The following is an 18165-nucleotide window of genomic DNA, read 5'->3' on the forward strand; positions in this document are numbered from 1 at the left end:
ATGGGTTCAGCCAGTGTAAGTGATTTAAGGGCTTCCTGCAGGTTTAAGGCAAAGTCTCTCACGCCCTCATTAACTTTTTGTTTGCAATTAAAGAATCGTATTTTAGCTTTGCTGCTGGCAGTGGTTTCAAATGTAGCTTTTAATCCAGCAAATATGCGTTCAACAGTGCCTTTTAGATCAGCTGCCCATGCTGTGACTTCTCGCTTAGCATGGCCACTTAACTGCATCATCAGGAGACTAACACGCTGAACTTCACCCACAGGGAACATGTCAAAATGGGCCAGCATCTTTTCTCTGAAATCGTCAAGGGTATTAGGCTCACCTTCATACATTGGAAGCCATGGGCCACCCGGGGTATATGGCATCAGCACCGGCATGATGGGTGCCACTCCTTGCACCGCTGCGCTACCGGACTCTCTATCGACACTCTGTCTTTCAGCTGCATTAGCGTCGCCAGGTGCTGCGGCGTCTCCGTTCTGCGACATACTGTGCCCCCTTAGTTAATCCGGACCCTTCCGGTCCTCCGCTTCCGTCGGGATAGTGTAGATTCGTTCCGCTGTGCAGCAGGATCGATTTTCCCCTTGCTCTGATGTCAGAGCGCTCAGCTTGGTGCCGCCCACAATGACACGCCTCCTGCTGCTCCCACCCACCGCGCTCTGTAATGGCGGATTCTGAAGTTTTTCAGTTAGACTGGGGCTCAGGTGATGGCGTAGCTCGATTAACAGTCTCGTGCCTAACGGTTATGAAGTGATTACCTCAGGGGATGGCGGCCATCTTTACTCCATTATAACCAATGGGGAAAAGTCACTTTCAATAGTTTTCAATGGAGAATGGATTTTTCTTTAATAAAGTCAATTTTCAAGATTTTTCATCCAAGTTTTCACAGTTTTGGGCTCCAATCACGGCACACAATACCCGGTATACGGGCTGGCTAGATCCTGTTCGTGACGCCAATTGTGACGCCCAAGAGACCGGGGTACCCAGCACCGGACCAATGGGGTCTGTCTGTTGAGGGGGGTGTCACGGGTGGCTTGACCCGGTGCTGTGGCCTCAGGCAATGCACAGTGTAAAGGGTATCGTGAGGGAACAGGCACTTACTTGATCAGCAGCAGGTTCTCCCAGCGGTGATGATCCCAATCCTGGATAGATGGCTATTGTCCAAATGAAAGACTGAGGCACTGAAACGTTTAACCAGTTTACTTTAACAAAAAAGGATTTACAACCAGTCCTGTCACCGGAGTCTGTATGGGAACTCTGAGTTACTTTGACCCTGCCGGGGTCTTCGCCTCTTATTGTACGCAATATCTGTGTGGCCCTGCTGCTGTATGTGAACTGGCTGCCGGCCCAATCTGTCCCCTCCGGGTCCTGGTTCGACGGGCAACCCGAGTCCTTTTATCGGCTTACCCCCTCCAGGAGTACCGCTGAACTCTGTGTCTGTTGCTGCGTCCGACCCTAGTGAAGCTGATATCACCTCACGTTTTTCCGGTTGCTGTATTATATATAATGAATACAGCCACGGATCCGGTATCCGTCTTTGCGCCTGTTCTGGGTAGTGATTAATGCTACCCGGTTCTCACAATGTCCTTTTTCTCTATCCCTCTTCTCCTCAGGCCGGTGATTTAGGCCTGGTAACAGTCACAGGGCTGTTAGAGATTCAACTGTATGACCTCTCACTATCAGCTCCTTAGCCCAACTGCCAGTTTTTCTCTCAGACCAGAATGGATCAAGGGGAGTCTCTGGAGCTCCCCCTTCTGGCCGGAGGTGGTAGTGCAGTCTTGCTATTTTAGTATTTGCATTTACTGTCAGTAACTATTTTTGTGGCAAATACCCCTAGGGGTGCCACATTTCTATTCATTCTATCTATTCCATCAATCTATCTATTCATTCTATCTATTCTATCAGTCTATCTATTCATTCTATCTATTCTATCAGTCTCTATTCATTCTATCTATTCTATCAATCTATTCATTCTATCAATCTATCTATTCATTCTATCTATTCTATCAATCTATTCATTCTATCAATCTATCTATTCATTCTATCTATTCTATCAGTCTATTATTATTATTATTATTATTATCTATTCATTCTATCTATTCCATCAATCTATCTATTCATTCTATCTATTCTATCAGTCTATCTATTCATTCTATCTATTCTATCAGTCTATCTATTCATTCTATCTATTCCGTCAATCTATCTATTCATTCTATCTATTTCATCAATCTATCTATTCATTCTATCTATTCTATCAGTCTATCTATTCATTCTATCTATTCTATCAGTCTCCATTCATTCTATCTATTCTATCAATCTATTCATTCTATCAATCTATCTATTCATTCTATCTATTCTATCAGTCTATCTATTCATTCTATCTATTCTATCAATCTATTCATTCTATCAATCTATCTATTCATTCTATCTATTCTATCAGTCTCTATTCATTCTATCTATTCTATCAATCTATTCATTCTATCAATCTATCTATTCATTCTATCCTATCAGTCTATCCATTGATTCTATCTATTCTATCAGTCTATCTATTCATTCTATCTATTCTCAGTCTCTATTCATTCTTTCTATTCTATCAATCTATTCATTCTATCAATCTATCTATTCATTCTATCTATTCTCAGTCTATCTATTCATTCATTCTATCTATTCTATCAGTCTATCTATTCATTCTATCTATTCTATCAGTCTCTATCCATTCTATCTATTCTATCAATCTATTCATTCTATCAATCTATCTATTCATTCTATCTATTCTATCAGTCTATCTATTCATTCTATCTATTCTATCAATCTATTCATTCTATCAATCTATCTATTCATTCTATCTATTCTATCAGTCTCTATTCATTCTATCTATTCTATCAATCTATTCATTCTATCAGTCTATCTATTCATTCTATCTATTCTATCAGTCTATCTATTCATTCTATCTATTCTCAGTCTCTATTCATTCTATCTATTCTATCAATCTATTCATTCTATCAATCTATCTATTCATTATATCTATTCTCAGTCTATCTATTCATTCTATCTATTCTATCAATCTATCTATTCATTCTATCTATTCTATCAGTCTCCATTCATTCTATCTATTCTATCAATCTATCTATTCATTCTATCTATTCTATCAGTCTCTCTTTTCATTCTATCTATTCTATCAATCTATCTATTCATTCTATTCTATCAGTCTCTCTTTTCATTCTATCTATTCTATCAATCTATCTATTCATTCTATCTATTCTATCAGTCTCTATTCATTCTATCTATTCTATCAATCTATTCATTCTATCAATCTATCTATTCATTCTATCTATTCTATCAGTCTCTATTCATTCTATCTATTCTATCAATCTATTCATTCTATCAATCTATCTATTCATTCTATCTATTCTATCAATCTATCTATTCATTCTATCTATTCTATCAATCTATCTATTCATTCTATCTATTCTCAGTCTATCTATTCATTCTATCTACAGGAAGTTGTTTTTTTTTCTATGTGTGCACTCAACTTTATTGGCATGCACAAACAGAAAAATAAGCATGAAAAAATGCACCAAAAACATGGCAGAAACGCAGCAAAAAAACACACCAAAAATGCACCTAAACCTGCGTTTTTGGCGCAGCTTCTTTCCTGCCAAGATGATCAGGTTTTGCTGCAGAAAAAAAGCAGCAAAAACGCCCTGTATGAAATTACCCTTAGGTTCAAACGGTGGTGCCAACGCAGTTAGAACGTGTTGAATCTGGGGTCGTCCTACAGGTGTTGTGCAGCATGAGATGGATGCTGCTTATTTTATTGTAGCCCACAGCACAGACGGTCCGTACAGCAGAATATCTGCAGAAATCCCTTACAGAGTGATTTAGAAAAATGATTATACTGCAAAGTCCTACACGATAATCATTTTCTTGTGAAAGTGTAGGTACGGTTTTACAATACACAATAAGCTTGATGGCGCAGTCTTACAAGAGCCAATAAGCTTGATAGTTTTCGCAATCTAACCAGAGGCTACAGCTTGGCTTGAACAGCTGGTATGTAAACAATGGTGGGCTTTCATTTGTGATGCTTGATACATCTTCCTGGTAATCTGTTACGCCAGCGTCCCTACACGCTGCTTCCCTCTACCCATGGCAGGAACACAGACATACTCACCGACACGGCTACTCAGCCGCATCAGCCCAGCCATGTCCTCTGTTCCAGGTCTCGCCGCACCTCCTGTGTCGCAAGGGCCTGCACACGTCACGCAGGTCTCCTGGAAGTGCTTTCCCTGTCTCTTAAAGAGACAGCGTGCGCACCTCATGTGTCCCCAGACAATCGCTGAGAGACACTTAGTACTTAAGGCACCTTCATCTGTTGGAAGATGCCTGAGCAACATTAGTGAATGTGTTCATTCTATTAGCTACATATATTTCATGTTCATTCCCCACCTATCAAGCACAGGGAATATAATATACACCTGTTTATATGGGATATGTTAAACACCGCAGGATCTCATATCTGAGTAACAATATAACTCTAAATTCGCTATAACACAATAACCCCTATTGCATATTAATCAAATGAGGTAGAGAGTATTTTAACAAAATATCAATATTTTTTTATACACACAAGATATTATTTACATAGGATTAGAGTACCACAAACCAAGCAGGTTTAAAGGGGAAGTATAACCAGGTATGTTATAAGTAACAATTTACACCATCAACATTTTATAAACATAGATGTAAAAACTGCCGCAACAGGTGCCATATATCCATATTATATTTTTTATTTTTTATATGGTGAAAAAAACACACAAAAGGATGTCTGGCTCTCTAGGCAAAAAGCAAGTGAAAAATAACCTGGGCCATTTCATATATAAGTAACTGGATTAAACTGGATATTCATTAGGGCTGATATAAAAGATTCCTTATACATCTGCAAGTGCCATATATCACAACCCTACCAGGGACATAAATTCCAGGTGCTATATTAGACCTAAATTAGGCGACCCAAATTAAAGATAACTTACTTAAGGTACCGTCACATTAAGCAACGCTGCAGTGATATAGACAACGATGCCGATCGCTGCAGCGTCGCTGTTTAGGTCGCTAGGAGACGTCAAACACGGCAACAGCAGAACGATGCAGGAGCGATCCAGTGACGTAACGGCGACTCACTTATCGTTCTCGCTGGTTGTTCGCTCCATGAAGAAACATTGCTGGCATCGTTGCTTTTGCTGTCAAACATGACGAATCACGCCAACCTGACGACCACATAAAGTTCTGGCCTTGTAGCTCCGACCAGCAATGTCACAGCAGGATCCTGATCGCTGCTGCGTGTCAAACACAACGAGATCGCTATCCAGGACGCTGCAACGTCACGGATCGTTGTCGTTCTCATTGTAAAGTTGCTCAGTGTAAAAGGTACCTTTAGGAATGGAGGCCTGCCGCCCTGGATACCAGGTCTCCATTCCTAAGTAAGTTATCTTTAATTTGGGTCGCCTAATTTAGGTCTAATATAGCACCTGGAATTTATGTCCCTGGTAGGGTTGTGATATATGGCACTTGCAGATGTATAAGGAATCTTTTATATCAGCCCTAATGAATATCCAGTTTAATCCAGTTACTTATATATTAAACTAGCTGAAGAGCCCGGCGTTGCCTGGGCATAGTAAATATCTGTGGTTAGTTATAGCACGTCACTTTTCTTATTTTCCCATCACGCCTCTCATTTTCCCAATCACATCTTTAATTTTCCCCCTCACATCTCTCATTTTCTCCCTCACACCTCTCATTTTCTCCCTCACTCCTCTCATTCCCGCCTAACACTTGTCATTTCGACCTCACATCTGTCATTTTCCGATCACTACACTATTTTCCCTCACTCCTCTCATTTTGCACTCACACCTTTTCATTTTCACCTCACACCTCTCATTTTCACCTCAGTATATACATGTTTGTCATCTCCCTTATATATAGTATACACTTGTATGTCATCTCCTGTATATAGTATATACCTGTATGTCATCTCCTCCTATATATAGTATATACCTGTATGTCATCTCTTCCTATATATAGTAACTACCTGTATGTCATCTCCTTCTATATATAGTATATACCTGTATGTCATCTCCTCCTGTATATAGTATATACCTGTGTGTCATCTCCCCTTTATATAGTATATATGTGTGTGTCATCTCCTCTTGTATATAGTATATACCTGTATGTCATCTTCTATATATAGCATATACCTGTATGTCATCTCCTCCTGTATATAGTATATACCTGTAGGTAATCTGCTCCTGTATATAGTATATACCTGTGTGTCATCTCCTCATGTATATAGTATGTACCTGTATGTCATCTCCTCCTTTATATAGTATATACCTGTGTGTCATCTCTCCTGTATATAGTATATATCTGTGTGTCATCTCCCCTGTATATAGTATATACCTGTGTGATCTCCTGTATTAGACCTCGTTAACACGTTATTTGCTCAGTATTTTTACCTCAGTATTTGTAAGATAAATTGGCAGCCTGATAAATCCCCAGCCAACAGGAAGCCCTCCCCCTGGCAGTATATATTAGCTCACACATACACATAATAGACAGGTCATGTGACTGACAGCTGCCGTATTTCCTATATGGTACATTTGTTGCTCTTGTAGTTTGTCTGCTTATTAATCAGATTTTTATTTTTGAAGGCTAATATCAGACTTGTGTGTGTTTTAGGGCGAGTTTCGTTTGTCAAGTTGTGTGTGTTGAGTTGTGTGTGGTGACATGCATGTAGCGACTTTTGTGAGATGAGTTTTGTGTGGCAACTTGCGTGTAGCAACTTTTTGTGTGTCGAGTTGCATGTGACAGGTTAGTGTAGCAAGTTGTGTGCAGCAATTTTTCCGCATGTGCAAGTTTTGCGTGTGGCAAGTTTTCCATGAGGTGAGTTTTGCACTTGTGGCGAGTTTTGCGTGAGCCTATTTTTTGCATGTGGCGAGTTTTGCACGTGGTGAGTTTTGAGCGGCGACTTTTGTGTTTCGACTTTTATGTGGCGAGGTTGGTGTATGTGTGGTGAAATGTGTGCTGAGGGTGGTATATGTGTTCAAGCACGTGGTAGTGTGTGGCGCATTTTGTGTGTGTGTTCATATACCCGTGTGTGGTGAGTATCCCATGTCGGGGTCCCACCCTAGCAACTGTACGGTATATACTCTTTGGCGCCATCGCTCTCACTCTTTAAGTCCCCCTTGTTCACATCTGGCAGCTGTCAATTTGCCTCCAACACTTTTCCTTTCACTTTTCCCCATTATGTAGATAGGGGAAAAATAGTTTGGTGAATTGGAAAGCGCGGAGTTAAAGTTTCACCTTACAACATAGCCTATGACGCTCTCGGGGTCCAGACGTGTGACTGTGCAAAATTTTGTGGCTGTAGCTGCGACGCCTCCAACACTTTTCATTTCACTTTTTCCCCATTATGTAGATAGGGGCAAAATTGTTTGGTGAATTGGAAAGCGCGGGGTTAAAATTTCACCTCACAACGTAGCCTATGACGCTCTCAGGGTCCAGACGTGTGACTGTGCAAAATTTTGTTTCTGTAGCTGCGACGCCTCCAACACTTTTCCTTTCATTTTTTTCCCCATTATGTAGATAGGGGCAAAATTGTTTGGTGAATTGGAAAGCACGGGGTTAAAATTTCACCTCACAACGTAGCCTATGACGCTCTCAGGGTCCAGACGTGTGACTGTGCAAAATTTTGTTGCTGTAGCTGCGACGCTTCCAACACTTTTCCTTTCACTTTTTTCCCCATTATGTAGATAGGGGCAAAATTGTTTGGTGAATTGGAACGCGCGGGGTAAAAATTTCGCCTCACAATATAGCCTATGACGCTCTCGGGGTCCAGACGTGTGACTGTGCAAAATTTTGTGGCTGTAGCTGCGACGGTGCAGATGCCAATCCCGGACATACACACACACATACACACACACACACACACACACACACACACACACACACACACACACACACACACACACACACACACACACACACACACACACACACACACACACATTCAGCTTTATATAGTAGATGGCCCAGGTTATTTTTCACTTGCTTTTTGCCTAGAGAGCCAGACATCCTTTTGTGTGTTTTTTTCACTATATACAGCAACTTTGCGAAAAAAAATAAAAAATATAATATAGATACATGGCACCTGTTGCGGCAGTTTTTACATCTATGTTTATAAAATGTTGATGGTGTAAATTGTTACTTATAACATACCTGGTTATACTTCCCCTTTAAACCTGCTTGGTTTGTGGTACTCTAATCCTATGTAAATAATATCTTGTGTGTATAATAAAATATTGATATTTTGTTAAAATACTCTCTACCTCATTTGATTAATATGCAATAGGGGTTGTTGTGTTATATGGAACTAGCTATTGAACCCGTTCTATGCCCGGGTGGCGAGCATTTATATTGGTATATGGTCTCCATCCTGGTATGTGCTGCTCCATCCTGCGCCCCCATCCTGTCAGGTGCTGCTCCCATCCTGCGCCCCCATTCTGACATGTGCTCCTCCCATCCTGCGCCTCCATTCTGACATGTGCTGCACCCATCCTGCATCCCCATCCTGTCATGTGCTGCTCCCATCCTGCGTCCCCATCCTGTCATGTGCTGCTCCCATCCTGCGTCCCCATCCTGTCATGTGCTGCACCCATCCTGCGCCCCCATCCTGTCATGTGCTGCTCCCATCCTGCGCCCCATCCTGTCATGTGCTGCTCCCATCCTGCGTCCCCATCCTGTCATGTGCTGCTCCCATCCTGTGTCCCCATCCTGTCATGTGCTGCTCCCATCCTGCGTCCCCATCCTGTCATGTGCTGCTCCCATCCTGCGCCCCCATTCTGACATGTGCTCCTCTTATCCTGCGCCTCCATTCTGACATGTGCTGCACCCATCCTGCGTCCCCATCCTGTCATGTGCTGCACCCATCCTGCGTCCCCATCCTGTCATGTGCTGCTCCCATCCTGCGCCCCTATTCTGACATGTGCTGCTCCCATCCTGCACCCCCGTTCTGTCATGTGCTGCCCTATTCTGTCATGTGCTGCTCCCATCCTGTGCCCCCGTTCTGTCGTGCTGCTCCCATCCTGCGCCACCGTTCTTTAATTTGCTGCTCCCATCCATATGCCCCGTACACTGCTCCATAAAGGTTTATGGCCCCCATAAAATGCTCCATAGTATATGCCCCGTACACTGCTCCATAAAGGTTGATGGCCCCCATAAGATGCTCCATAGTATATGCCCCTGTACACTGCTCCATAAAGGTTTATGGCCCCCATAAGATGCTCCATAGTATATGCCCCCGTACACTGCTCCATAAAGGTTTATGGCCCCCATAAGATGCTCCATAGTATATGCCCCCGTACGCTGTTCCATAAAGGTTTATGGCCCCCATAAGATGCTCCATGGTATATGCCCCCGTACACTGCTCCATTATGGTTTATGGCCCCCATAAGATGCTCCATAGTATATGCCCCGTACACTGCTCCATTATGGTTTATGGCCCCCATAAGATGCTCCATAGTGTATGCCCCCGTACACTGCTCCATTATGGTTTATGAACCCCATAAGATGCTCCATAGTGTATGCCCCGTACGCTGTTCCATAAAGGTTTATGGCCCCCATAAGATGCTCCATACTATATGCCCCCGTACACTGCTCCATTATGGTTTATGGCCCCCATAAGATGCTCCATAGTGTATGCCCCGTACACTGTTCCATAAAGGTTTATGGCCACCATAAGATGCTCTATACTATATGCCCCCGTACACTGCTCCATTATGGTTTATGGCCCCATAAGATGCTCCATTGTATATGCCCCGTATGCTGCTGCAATATATATATAAAAAAAAAAATACCATACTCACCTATGGTCGCTGGGCGCCGAGTGCTGGGGAGCCTGAGCAGGCGGGGACACCGGCGCTGTGGGGGTCAGGTGCCGGTATCGTCGCCAGCTCAGGCCCCCCAGCACTTACTATATTCACCTGGCCCCGTTCCACCGCTGCGCGCCGCCATCTTCCGACTCCTCTGGCTGTGACTGGTCAGTCAGAGGGCGGCGCGCATTAAGCGCGTCATCGCGCCCTCTGAACTGAAGGTCACAGGCCAAGGACCGGGAAGATGGCGGCGCGCAGCGGTGGAACAGGGCCAAGTGAATATAGCTCATACTTACCCTCCTAGCGGTCCCTGCTTCTCTGTTGGAGATCGCGGTGTGCGTTCAGTGTTTACGCATACCGCGATCTCCTGGGAGCGTCACTCTGTGAGGCCCAGACTGCGCCGGCGCTTGCGCTTGCGCAGTCTATAAAGGCTTCGGACAGAGTGACGCTCCCAGCGTTATATTATAGATATGTGTTCATTCCTCTATTATCTATATATATTTCATGTTCATTCCCCTCCTATAAAGCAAAGCACAGGGAATGTAATATACACATGTTTATATGGGATATGTGTTCATTCTCCTATTATCTACATATACTGTATCTCATGTTCATTCCCCACATATGAAGCACAGGGAATATAATATACACCTGTTTATATGGGATCTATGTTGATTTCCTAATTGTCTACATATAATTCATTTTCAGTTCATATCCAAGATGCATAAGAAATCAATAACACCTCTCAATCTCTTTGGACCTATAAGTTATTATGTAATCTTCTTTTTATATATTCCTTTTCTTCATTCTTTTTAGTACGTCCCTGTTTTGATGCCCCTGAATAAGATGCATTATTAGTGTTAATATTGGAGAGATATTCTGCTATGCTTTTTTTCAATTTGCGTATGGTCAACCAATATATCTTAATTGGCATTTCTTACAATAAAAATACAACATATTGATTATCGCAATTAATGTAAGCGTTAATTTCTTGTGAAGTGCCAGAAATTAATTTAAAAGACTTAGTATTGTTTAAGGCATAAGTACATACATTCCATAGCTGCCAAAGCATCTATGGAACCATAGATTCCCACCCATCCCTTGTAGATTGTGAGCCTTCGCGGGCAGGGTCCTCTCTCCTCCTGTACCAGCTGTGACTTGTATTGTTTAAGATTATTGTACTTGTTTTTATTATGTATACCCCTCCTTACATGTAAAGCGCCATGGAATAAATGGCGCTATAACAATAAATAATAATAATAACAATAATAACCCAGTAACAGACAACCAAGTGGTCTTGCAGTGTGGCTGTCTGACCAGGCTTGGAGATAAGGAGTTGCCTAAAGTGAGACCCCTGTGAGCAACATATCTACAACCTTGGCTGGTAATCTTACGGAGCGTGTCATCCTGGTTAATAACGGGTAAGTATCTACTATATGATTGTCTAAGGCCGGCGTCACACTTGGCGTAAGACAATACGGAACGTATTATACGTCCGTACTACGCTTACAATACGCCAAAATGTCCCAGAAATCTACTTCCGTAGTTAATGCGTTGCTTAGGTGTGGTCGCGTATTTTGTGCATGTGCTTGTGCGTGTGTAATCCGTATGTGATCCGTATGGCGTATTTTGCACGCACCATCACAAAATGGACATTTAACAGTTTTCAGGCCTGCAAATCATTTAAACCATCATTAACAACACTATTTAAGCCCTCTACAACAGGTGGAACCCTCCCATCTGCCCTATATGTTCTCTAGCATATTTTGGCTGTGTTGCTTGGACCTTACAAACATGTCTGACCATGTGTATTTAAGCACAACTCAGCTGGTGTTGCTTCACACTGGGTGTTGTCTCGTCGCTTTGGCCAGCCATATCCGGTCAATGTTGATCTGCGAAGGAGGAGACGAAGATTGTGGGTACATCCTCTATTGACCCAACGCCAGAGTAAAGGACATTTCCAGAGACTATATTCAGCTTTGAGGGCACATCCTGACAAGTTTTACCTGTATAGTCGCATGTCCATCAGGACTTTTGACATGTTGTTGGAGATCTTACATCCTGGGATCACCTATCAGGACACCTGGATGAGAAAAGCCATCTCTGCTGAGGAGCGTCTGCTCCTAACCTTACGGTATGTATTCAACATTCGCACATACTGTATGTTGCTGTTTTTTTTTTTTAAATGTGTTGTGTCCTACTATGTTTCAGTAACTTTAGTTGGACATGAAGCCACAAGCACATCAACAAAACTGGTGTTAATATTCTAGTATAGTAAGAATGTTATATGAACATTTTTATATTGTAAATAATGTCATAGTAAATGAAATATACACTTGTACTTATTCATGTTTTCTTAGTCCTCATGTTAATGTTTTTTATTTATTTTTCTTGTATTTCAGCTTCCTGTCCACAGGCTTGTCCTATGCGGGTCTACACCTGGAGTTTCTGATTGGGCGGTCGACAATTTCACGCATTGTTCGGACAACCTGTTCCCAAATATGGCAGAAACTTCAGGAAGTTGTGATGCCTGAGCCCAAACAGGAGGATTGGCTCAAAATCGCCACTGGTTTCAAAAACACTTGTGACTTCCCTAACTGCATTGGAGCTGTGGATGGGAAACATATCAGGGTGCGTAAGCCGCCGAACTCTGGTTCCCAATTCTACAATTATAAGCAGTTTTTCTCTGTAGTTCTGTTAGCAGTTGCTGACAGTAACTACAGGTTTGTAATTGTAGACATTGGGACCTATGGGCGAACTGGAGACTCTAGGGTCTTCAATTCGTACATAATGGGTCGGCGGCTACGTGACAACCAGTTGAACCTCTCACCACCACAACAACTCCCAGGCTCCAATGCGGAAGCAGTGCCTTTTGTTTTGGTTGGAGATGAGGCATTCCAACTGACGAGGCACGTCATGAGGCCTTACCCCAGGCGCAACCTTGACCACCGGCGGAGGGTGTTTAACCCCTTCCCGACCCATGACGCCACGTAGGCGTCATGAAAGTCGGTGCCAATCCGACCCATGACGCCTCTGTGGCGTCATGGAAAGATCGCGTCCCTGCAGATCGAGTGAAAGGGTTAACTCCCATTTCACCCGATCTGCAGGGACAGGGGGAGTGGTAGTTTAGCACAGGGTGGGTGGCTTCACCCCCTCGTGGCTACGATCGCTCTGATTGGCTGTTGAAAGTGAAACTGCCAATCTGAGCGATTTGTAATATTTCACCTATTATAACGGGTGAAATATTACAATCCAGCCATGGCCGATGCTGAAATATCATCGGCCATGGCTGGAAATACTAATGTGCCCCCACCCCACCCCACCGATCGCCCCCCCAGCCCCCCGATCTGGCCGGTACACTGCTCCGGCTCCCCTCCGTCCAGTGCTCCGCTCCCCCCCGTGCTCTTGTCCGCTCCCCCCGTGCTCCAATCACCCCCCCGTGCTCCAATCACCCCCCTGCACTCTGTTCCACCCCCCGTGCTCCGATCCAGCCCCCCCGTGCTCCGTTCCACGCCCCCCGTGCTCCGTTCCACGCCTGCCGCGCTCCGATTCCCCCCCCATGCTCCGATTCCCCCCCCCATGCTCCGATCCCCCCCCGTGCTCCCCCCCCACCCCATCATACTTACCGATCCTGCGGGGCTCCGTACGTCTTCTCCCTGGGCGCCGCCATCTTCCAAAATGGTGGGCGCATGCGCAGTGCGCCCGCCGAATCTGCCGGCCGGCAGATTCGTTCCAAAGTACATTTTGATCACTGAGATAGATTATATCTCAGTGATCAAAATAAAAAAAATAATAAATGACCCCCCCCCCCTTTGTCACCACCATAGGTAGGGACAATAAAAAAATAAAGAAATTTTTTTTATCCACTAATGTTAGAATAGGGTTAGGGGTAGGGTTAGGGTTAGGGGTAGGGTTAGGGTTAGGGGTAGGGTTAGGGGTAGGGTTAGGGGTAGGGTTAGGGTTAGGGTTAGGGGTAGGGTTAGGGTTAGGGCTAGGGTTAGGGTTTCGGTATGTGCACACGTATTCTGGTCCTCTGCAGATTTTTCCGCTGCGGATTTGATAAATCCGCAGTGCTAAACCGCTGCGGATTTATGGCGGATTTACCGCGTTTTTTTCTGCGCATTTCACTGCGGTTTTACAATTGCGATTTTCTATTGGAGCAGTTGTAAAACCGCTGCGGAATCCGCACAAAGAAGTGACATGCTGCGGAATGTAAACCGCTGCGTTTCCGTGCAGTTTTTCCGCAGCATGTGTACAGCGATTTTTGTTTCCCGTAGGTTTACATTGAACTGTAAACTCATGGGAAACTGCTGCGGATCCGCAGCGTTTTCCGCAGCGTGTGCACATACCTTTAGAATTAGGCTATGTGCACACGGTGCGGATTGGCCGCTGTGGATTCGTAGCAGTTTTCCATCAGGTTTACAGTACCATGTAAACATATGAAAAACCAAATCCGCTGTGCCCATGGTGCGGAAAATACCGCGCGGAAACGCTGCGTTGTATTTTCCGCAGCATGTCAATTCTTTGTGCGGATTCCGCAGCGTTTTACACCTGTTCCTCAATAGGAATCCGCAGGTGAAATCCGCACAAAAAACACTGGAAATCCGCGGAAAATCCGCAGGTAAAACGCAGTGCCTTTTACCCGCGGATTTTTCAAAAATGATGCTGAAAAATCTCACACGAATCCGCAACGTGGGCACATGGCCTTAGGGTTAGGGTTGGAATTAGGGTTATGGCTACAGTTGGGATTAGGGTTAGGGGTGTGTTGGGGTTAGGGTTGTGATTAGGGTTATGGCTACAGTTGGGATTAGGGTTAGGGGTGTGGGGGGGTTAGTGTTGGAGTTAGAATTGAGGGGTTTCCACTGTTTAGGCACATCAGGGGGTCTCCAAACGCAACATGGCGCCACCATTGATTCTAGCCAATCTCGTATTCAAAAAGTCAAATGGTGCACCCTCAATTCCGAGCCCCGACGTGTGCCCAAACAGTGGTTTACCCCCACATGTGGGGTACCAGCATACTCAGGATAAACTGCGCAACAATTACTGGGGTCCAGTTTCTCCTGTTACCCTTGTGAAAATAAAGAAATGCTTGCTAAAACATCATTTTTGAGGAAAGAAAAATGATTTTTTATTTTCACGGCTCTGCGTTGTAAACGTCTGTGAAGCACTTGGGGGTTCAAAGTGCTCACCACATATCTAGATAAGTTCCTTGGGGGGTCTAGTTTCTAAAATGGGGTCACTTGTGGGGGGTTTCTACTGTTTAGACACACCAGGGGCTCTGCAAACGCAATGTGACGCCCGCAGACCATTCCATCAAAGTCTGCATTTCAAAAGTCACTACTTCCCTTCTGAGCCCCGATGTGTGCCCAAACAGTGGTTTACCCCCACACATGGGGTATCAGCGTACTCAGGAGAAACTGGACAACAACTTTTGGGGTCCAATTTCTCCTGTAACCCTTGGGAAAATAAAAAATTCTGGGCTAAATAATTATTTTTGAGGAAAGAAAACGTATTTATTATTTTCACGGCTCTGCATTATAAACTTCTATGAAGCACTTGGGGGTTCAAAGTGCTCACCACACATCTAGATAAGTTCCTTTCGGGTCTAGTTTCCAAAATGGGGTCACTTGTGGGGGGTTTCTACTGTTTAGGCACATCAGGGGCTCTGCAAACGCAACGTGACGCCCGCAGAGCATTCCATCAAAGTCTGCATTTCAAAACGTCACTACTTCAATTCCGAGCCCCGGCATGTGCCCAAACAGTAGATTACCCCCACATATGGGATATCACCGTACTCAGGAGAAACTGGACAACAAATATTGGGGTCAAATTTCTTCTGTTACCCTTGGGAAAATTAAAAAATTCTGGGCTAAATAATTATTTTTGAGGAAAGAAAACGTATTTATTATTATCACGGCTCTGCATTATAAACTTCTGTGAAGCACTTGGGGGTTCAAAGTGCTCACCACACATCTAGATAAGTTCCTTTCGGGGTCTAGTTTCCAAAATGGGGTCACTTGTGGGGGGTTTCTACTGTTAAGCCACATCAGGGGCTCTGCAAACGCAACGTGACGCCCACAGAGCATTCCATCAAAGTCTGCATTTCAAAATGTCACTACTTCACTTCCGAGCCCCGACATGTGCCCAAACAGTGGTTTACCCCCACATATGGGGTATCAGCGTACTCAGGAGAAACTGGACAACCACTTTTGGGATCCAATTTCTCCTGTAACCCTTGGGAAAATAAAAAATTCTGGGCTAAATAATTATTTTTGAGGAAAGAAAACGTATTTATTATTTTCACGGCTCTGCATTATAAACTTCTATGAAGCACTTGGGGGTTCAAAGTGCTCACCACACATCTAGATAAGTTCCTTTCGGGTCTAGTTTCCAAAATGGGGTCACTTGTGGGGGGTTTCTACTGTTTAGGCACATCAGGGGCTCTGCAAACGCAACGTGACGCCCGCAGAGCATTCCATCAAAGTCTGCATTTCAAAACGTCACTACTTCAATTCCGAGCCCCGGCATGTGCCCAAACAGTAGATTACCCCCACATATGGGATATCACCGTACTCAGGAGAAACTGGACAACAAATATTGGGGTCAAATTTCTCCTGTTACCCTTGGGAAAATTAAAAAATTCTGGGCTAAATAATTATTTTTGAGGAAAGAAAACGTATTTATTATTATCACGGCTCTGCATTATAAACTTCTGTGAAGCACTTGGGGGTTCAAAGTGCTCACCACACATCTAGATAAGTTCCTTTCGGGGTCTAGTTTCCAAAATGGGGTCACTTGTGGGGGGTTTCTACTGTTAAGCCACATCAGGGGCTCTGCAAACGCAACGTGACGCCCACAGAGCATTCCATCAAAGTCTGCATTTCAAAATGTCACTACTTCACTTCCGAGCCCCGACATGTGCCCAAACAGTGGTTTACCCCCACATATGGGGTATCAGCGTACTCAGGAGAAACTGGACAACCACTTTTGGGATCCAATTTCTCCTGTAACCCTTGGGAAAATAAAAAATTCTGGGCTAAATAATTATTTTTGAGGAAAGAAAACGTATTTATTATTTTCACGGCTCTGCATTATAAACTTCTATGAAGCACTTGGGGGTTCAAAGTGCTCACCACACATCTAGATAAGTTCCTTTCGGGGTCTAGTTTCCAAAATGGGGTCACTTGTGGGGGGTTTCTACTGTTAAGCCACATCAGGGGCTCTGCAAACGCAACGTGACGCCCACAGAGCATTCCATCAAAGTCTGCATTTCAAAACGTCACTACTTCACTTCCGAGCCCCGGCATGTGCCCAAACAGTGGTTTACCCCCACATATGGGGTATCAGCGTACTCAGGAGAAACTGGACAACAACTTTTGGGGTCAAATTTCTCCTGTTACCCTTTGGAAAATAAAAAATTGCAGGCTAAAAGATCATTTTTGAGAAAATAATTTTTCATGGCTCTGCGTTATAAACTTCTGTGAAGCACTTGGGGGTTCAAAGTCCTCACCACACATCTAGATTAGTTTCTTTGGGGGTCTAGTTTCCAAAATGGGGTCATTTCTGGGGGATCTCCAATGTTTAGGCACACAGGGGCTCTCCAAACGTGACATGGTGTCCGCTAATGATTGGAGCTAATTTTCCATTTAAAAAGCCAAATGGCGTGCCATCCCTTCCGAGCCCTGCCGTGCGCCCAAACAGTGGTTTACCCCCACATATGGGGTATCAGCGTACTCAGGACAAACTGGAAAACAATATTTGGGGTCCAATTTCTCCTATTATCCTTGGCAAAATAGGAAATTCTAGGCTAAAAATCATTTTGAGGAAAGAAAAATTATTTTTTATTTTCATGGCTCTGCGTTATAAACTTCTGTGAAGCACCTGGGGGTTTAAAGTGCTCAATATGCATCTAGATAAATTCCTTGGGGGGTCTAGTTTCCAAAATGGGGTCACTTGTGGGGGAGCTCCAATGCATAGGCACACAGGGGCTCTCCAAACGCGACATGGTGTCCGCTAACAATTGGAGCTAATTTTCCATTCAAAAAGTCAAATGGCGCGCCTTCCCTTCCGAGCCCTGCCGTGCGCCCAAACAGTGGTTTACCCCCACATATGGAGTATCAGCGTACTCAGGAGAAACTGGACAACAACTTTTGGGGTCAAATTTCTCCTGTTACCCTTTGGAAAATAAAAAATTGCAGGCTAAAAGATCATTTTTGAGAAAATAATTTTTCATGGCTCTGCGTTA

This window comes from Ranitomeya imitator, chromosome 1 (assembly GCF_032444005.1).
Source record: "Ranitomeya imitator isolate aRanImi1 chromosome 1, aRanImi1.pri, whole genome shotgun sequence".
NCBI lineage: Eukaryota > Metazoa > Chordata > Amphibia > Anura > Dendrobatidae > Ranitomeya > Ranitomeya imitator.